Here is a 7,119-nt window from a genome sequence, read left to right on the forward strand (position 1 = left end):
GTCTCTCATTTCAAACCTTCGAAGAACTCATGGAAGGTGTATTATATCCTTATGTAACCTTCCCGAAGTATTCCCTGCAGACCTTTCGGGAATACCACGTGTGCAGCAAGTTAAGTTAAAGCATAGAGGCTAAGGACAAATATGGTTAACATTTCATTGTTAAGTGTATAAGCGAGAGTGGTATATAATTAAGATTCGATGGACTTTGAATGTGTGTCTCCGCCCATATCTCCTGTTCCTTATCTGGTTGTGGACTTGGGGCAGAGTCACCTATCCTACTGTCTTATCAACCTTAATTAGATATGACTTGTATACACGAGGCGATGATAGATGAGTAGGTATAAGTCTTACCATGAACTTCAGGTTAAAGGCTGCCCATGATTACGAGTAGACATCCTACCAAGTGGATGAACATAGACAAGTAAGCAAAACTGACACACTCTCCACCGATCAAAACAGTAGACCCAACAGTGAAGATGTAACAAACCAATTTTCACATCCAAAAATTTCATTTTTGATTATGTAATTTACAAAACATTTGTAACAAAATATCATCCAATCATATCGTTTAATAAAACATGTCTCGTTTCTGAAAATCGAATCGTAAAAACATAATAATGTCAGAGTACAAATCCCAGAATAACTCTTAGTGCGGAAAACAAAGAGTGTGTGTATGATGTGCCGCTACCGCGCCAACTCCTTCTCCTTCGCTGAAGAGGAAGCTAAAACTCAAACTGTAAACTGTAAGCACGAAGCTTAGTGAGTTCCCCCATTGTGCCACAAACCATGCAATCATATAGCATACATATTGTCGGGCAATTCTAGGGTGCCCGATCCACCCGGTACGGCCATTCTGGGGTGCCGAACTACCCATGCGGCCATTATGGGTGCCATCCTACCCATGCGGCCATTCTGGGTGCCGTCCTACCCATGTTAAGCCATTCTGGGGTGCTGACCTACCCGTCGGTCCTAACAACCGACCCTCATGGACTATTCCACCCCTTACTGCTACTATTACATATATCATAACATAAACATACTATCAGACATATCTAGGGTGGCCGAACTACCCTTCGATCCTAACAACTGAACTTGGGGACAATTCCCTTCCTACTACCGCTATCACATATAACATATCATGCTAGCATATAAACATATCAGTACATATTATCAGACATATCTGGGGTGTCTGACCTACCCTTCGGTCCTAACAACTGGACTCTCCTACTATCACATATAACATATCATGCTAGAATATAACATATCAGGTAGCAGCAAACCTAGATGATATCACAAAGACAATCATCTTATCATAGAACTCCTACGGGTGGGTTGGCATTGTGGCCGTAGACCCACCGCTACTGGAAGGTAACTCACCTCATAGTAGTTGCTGATCTGCGCGGGAATCCTTTGACTGTTGCCGCTGCTGCTCCGGAAATCCTCCGGCTATAATCCCCAAAAAATACTTAGGCAAACATTGCTAACTGTTCTTAGGGTAAAATGACCAATTTATCCTTGACCAAGTCAAAGTCAACATCTATTTGACCTGACTCGCCGAGTTGGCTTGCCAACTCGCTGAGTCCCTATCCTTCCATTTATCCTTATACTCGTCTCTACTCGTCAAGTCAGGTGGTGACTCGACGAGTTTTCCTTCTAAATGAACATCGACTGAATCCTCATCCGACTCGCCGAGTTGTATGAACAACTCGTAGAGTTCATCTTCAACACATACACAGGTCCTATCCTTGACTCGCCGAGTTGCTTGAACAACTCGTCGAGTTTATCTTCATCCATAAGAAGATTGTCTTGGACTTGCCGAGTCTGCTCATGCACTTGCCGAGTCCTATGAACTTTCAGAATAATGTCTTATTCCAGAACGTTGGGTCACTCTCCGGGACTCCCTAGAACCGTTCCACACTCAATTGGGTCCTTATGACCCTCAACTGATATGGGACAAAAACCTTGGACTCGCCGATTCCAAGGATGGACTCGTCGAGTCGGTTACATCCACTCACTAAATCTGCGATTTCTGACGTACAACCCTTGATCAAAAGGTAGATCTAAGCTTCTACAATTGATCTAGAATGTAAAGTTACAAACTTTACGTGCATGCATGGTACTTTGAGCTCAAAAGGACCTAAAACAATCTCTGACAATGCATGCGGCCTTCTTTTAGTGCAAAAACCATTCCTTTCTGCCTTGCAACCCCTCTAAGGACCTAGATCTGAAACATCAACTCCTAACCATGCTTGCAATCATGGTTGGTGACCAAAATGGCTTAGAAAAGCCCTAAAACTCCACAAAATGGGACCTATCAAAAGAACAAACAAGGTATAGACTTTATACCATCTGAAGACTGCAAATGATGCTGAAAATCGGATCCTTCTAGCCTCCTCTTGATCCTTCAAGCTCTTCCTTCCTTCCTTGGGTCACAAAAGTACCAAAATCACTCCAAATGCCTTAGATTACTTCAATAACGGCTAGGGTTTGCTTTAGGGGTCTTCTGGGAGCAAATGGGCGAAGGAGGCCAAGTTAAGGTGTTTAAATAGGGTGCAAACCCTTGAGTTAGAGTTTTTGTCCAGGGCCTACTCGCCAAGTCCGGGGCCCGACTCATCGAGTCCACAACTTAAACCCCGCACCTCATCACGCTTCTACTCGGCGAGTTGGTCCTTCAACTCATCGACTCTATGGTCAAAATAAAAAAAATATAAATAAGAGAATACGTACCAAGAACTAGGTGCTACAAATCTCCCCCACTTATTTTAGACTTCGTCCTTGAAGTCTGCTGCTCGATCCTGAAACAGCTCGAGGTAATGCTCCATCATCTCCTTTGTCGACTCCCATGTTAACTACGACCCCTTCCGGTGCTGCCATTGCACCTTCACGAGTTCCACTCTTTTGTTCCTCAAATCCTTCAACTTCCAGTCAAGGATTGCCACCGGTCGCTCAATGTAGTTCAAGTTGTCATCAACCTGAATGTCCTCCAAGGGTACCACTGCTGAGGCGTCCACCAGGCACTTTCACAACTAAGAAACATGGAAAGTGATGTGTATCTGACTGAGTTTGGCTGGCAAAATCAACCTATACGCCACCTTCCCCACCCAGGATGTAACCCTGAATGACCCAGTGTACCTGGGGCCCAACTTGTCCCGCTTCCTGAATCGAATAACGCCTTTCCATATCGAAACCTTCAGGAGAACTATATCCCCGACCTGGAACTACAGGTCTGATCGGCGCTTATCAGCATAGCTTTTCTGCCGACTCTGAGCAGCCTGAAGCCTATTCCAGACTTGTTGAATCTACTCTGTCGTCTTGAGCACTACCTCAGTGCTCCCCATTACCCTCTGGCAAATCTCGCCCCAACATATCGGGGTCCTGCACTTCCTCCCATATAGCACCTCGAAAGGAGGGTGATCGATGCTCGCATGATAATTATTGTTACAGGAGAACTCTGACAATAGAAGGTAGGTATCCCAACTACCTCTGAAGTCTAATACGCATGGTCGTAGTATATCCTCCAGGGTCCGGATGGTTCGCTCGCTCTGACTATCCGTCTGCGGGTGAAAGGCGGTGCTAAAATGCAGACGAGTACCCAACTCATCATGCAACTTCCTCCAAAACCTGAATGTGAACCGCACATCCCTATCTGAAATCATAGAAACTGGCACACTGTGCCGCGCCACCACCTCCCGGATATAGATGTCGGCCAAATTCTCGGCCGAGATGCTCTCCTGAATCGAGATAAAATGGGTGCTCTTGGCCAATCGATCGACGATGACCAAGATCGAATCTACTCCCGCGCGGTCCTGGGAATCTTAGTGATAAAATCCATCCTGATGTCTACCCACTTCTACAGCGGAATATCCAACGGTTGCATCGTGCCTTGAGGTCTCTGATGCTCAGCATGGACCTTCCTGCAGGTCAAGCACCGCTCCACAAACCATGCCACATCCCGCTTCATGCAGGGCCACTAGTAGTCCAAACGAAGATCCCTATACATCTTCATTGCCCCGGGATGAATGGAGAACTGTGAGGCTTCAGCTGCCTTGACGCGTAGGCGATCACATGCCCTCTCTGCATCAATACAGCACCCAAACCTGAGATTGACGCATCGCAGTATACAACAAAATCCTCCATGCCCTATGGCAGGTGTAACGACCGAAAAATCCGACCAATTTAAATTTTTCAAAAACAACCCGATTTCATTAAATTGTTACAAAAAGGTTTTCAATACAAATCATTTAGAGTATTCCTAGAATCACATTACTAAAAAATCATGAGGAGCGGTACGATCACGCCTTTGCCTTGCCACAGTCTCCTGAAGAACCTGAAAAACATTAAGCCACAACTGTAAGCCCGAAAGCTTAGTGAGATACCCCCAAAATACCAACCACATATACCATACACATATCATGCTATCTCATAACGAATCACAGAACAATCATGCATATCGAGTCTACTGTGGGACTGGTCCGCCTTGTCGGGCCTTCAGTCCACCCGGTCCACCCTCCGTGTCCAATCATGTCCCTCGAGTCTGCAGTGTTGTTGGTCCGCCCGCACGGGGCCTTCAACTCACCTGGTCCACTCTCTGAGTCCAATCATGTCCCTCGAGTCTGCAGTGTGGTTGGTCCGCCCGCACTGGGCATTCAACTCACCTGGTCCACTCTCTGAGTCTACAGTATGACTCGTCCGCCCGCATTGGGCCTTCAGTCGGCCTGGTCCACTCTCCGAGCCTCGGCACGTCTGGTCCGCCCTCGTGGGGCCTACAGCCTATCCGGACCGCTCGTTGGGCCTTCGGAACAACCGGTCCGCCCTGTGTATCTTGGCCTACAGCACGAAGCAGGACCGCCTCAACCCAAATCCAGTCCAAACAACCATGTGCATATAAACATACAATCACATAACAATTCGTATTCAGGAAAACCGATCTAGCAGATCACATAACACAACATACTCTAACAGGATACCGACCTCACCGGTCACTAGCATAGCATCATCTTATCTACCAGGATACCGACCTTAACCAGGTCTCCAACGAATACCATCCTAACTACTCGGATGCAAACATATCAAAGCAAAAACATAACAACAGATACCCGGATCTCAATCCGATAAAGGGCCGGCCTTGGTGCCTTAGACCCTGTTGATATAGTGAGGATAACTCACCTCGAAACTGCCGGCTGAAAGGATAAGATCCCGCTGCTCCAAACTCCGACACGAACTCCTCCACTGAACACCAAAACACTCAACTCAATAAATACCCTAAATTACCAAAATACCCCTAGAAGACAACTGGTCAACCTTTGGACAAGGTTAAAGTCAACCCCTGACTGACTCTACTCGCCGAGTCAACCCGATGACTCACCGAGTCCCCAAGCTCAGAACTTTCCTTAATCCGCGACCTAACTCGCCGAGTCACCCCGAGACTCGCCGAGTCCAACAACTCTGAGTCCACTCACACCCAACTCCCCGAGTCATCCCTTGACTCACCGATTCTCGACTCAACCAGAAAATATTGGGACTCTTCGACAAGACTCGCCGAGTCCAAGAACAGACTCGCCGAGTTTAAGGCTATCTTCAACCTACTCGCCGAGTTGTTCATCAAACTCACCGAGTTCCAGCTCATCTTCAAGCAACTCGTCGAGTCCAACCTTGTGACTCGCCGAGTACCACCGGTTTGAATCCATACAGAAGCATTCCAGGCCATGCAATTGATCCAAAACATAGATCTAGCCTCCTACAACCCATCCATCACGTAAAGTGGCAAACTTTATGTGAATCCAAAGAGATCTAGGCCTTATACACTTTAGATCTAGGGTTTGGGACATGATGGCTTCACTAAGCACTCAAACACAAGGACTTTAATGCACTCTAGACCTTCCCCATTCCAAATCTGAGGTAGCAACCTCAGATCTAATCTCCAAACTCCAAAACATACCAAGATAAGCTCCCCATAAACCCCAAAATGATGAATCCATATGAGTAACAGCCCAAGAACGAGATATTACCTCAAAAGAACGCCCCAACTGCAATGAAACTCGAATCCAACCAAAGCCCCTTGCTCCAAGCCTCCAAACTCCCAAGATTCCTTCAACAAATACCCTTCAAGCTCCCAAATGCACTTTGATCCACTCACACACGAATGCTAAGGGTTTCTGGACTTGAGGATGAGTAAAGAGGCTAGGTTAATGGATGTTAAGTTCTTTATATAGGACTCAACCCCGAGAATTAGGGTTTTCTCCACTCAGCACCTACTCACCGAGTCCATCTTTGGACTCGCCGAGTAGGCCACTTGACACGCGACCAAAGTCGCGACCAACTCGCCGAGTCCATCCATGGACTCGCCGAGTTGCCCTTCAAAATTTACACTTTTAGCCCTTCAACTCTACTCTTGATATTTCGGGATGTTATAACAGGGCTAAGATTTCCGCCTCGTACAATCTCTATCTCACTGTCTCGAACGCAGCCTGCTGCTCAGGCCCCCAACGAAAGACCACGGCCTTCCTTGTTAGTTTGGTCAGGGGTACGGCTATCTTGTAGAAATCATGGATGAATCTCCGATAATAGCCGGCTAATCCCAAGAAACTCCGAATCTTAGATGGAGACTTCGGAACCTCCCATCTCATCATGACCTCCACTTTCGCCGGGTCCACTGAGATCCCGTTCTAGTTGAAGAGATGCCCAAGTAACTGCACCTCGCGCAACCAGAACTCACACTTGAGAACTTAGCATACAAGTTCTCCCTCCTCAAAGTCTCCAGAACCTCTCGCAGATGCTCCCCGTGCTCCTCCTGCGTCTTGGAGTAAACCAATATATCATCAATAAACAATATCATAGACCGGTCTAACATCGGTCTACACACGCGGTTCATGAGATCCAGGAACACGGCAGGAGCATTGGTGAGCCTGAAGGGCATCACCATAAACTCATAGTGGCCATAGCGTATCCGAAATGCAGTCTTCTGTACATTCTCCTCTCTGACCCTCATCTGATGATATCCTGAACGTAGATCAATCTTGGAGAACCAAGATACTCCCTTTAGCTGGTCAAAGAGGTCATCAATCCTCGGGAGTGGGTAACGGTTGTTCACCGTTACCTTGTTCAGCTCCCGGTAATCTA

The sequence above is a fragment of the Lactuca saligna genome, chromosome 3, assembly GCF_052625555.1.
Source record: "Lactuca saligna cultivar CGN05327 chromosome 3, ASM5262555v1, whole genome shotgun sequence".
Taxonomy (NCBI): Eukaryota; Viridiplantae; Streptophyta; class Magnoliopsida; order Asterales; family Asteraceae; genus Lactuca; species Lactuca saligna.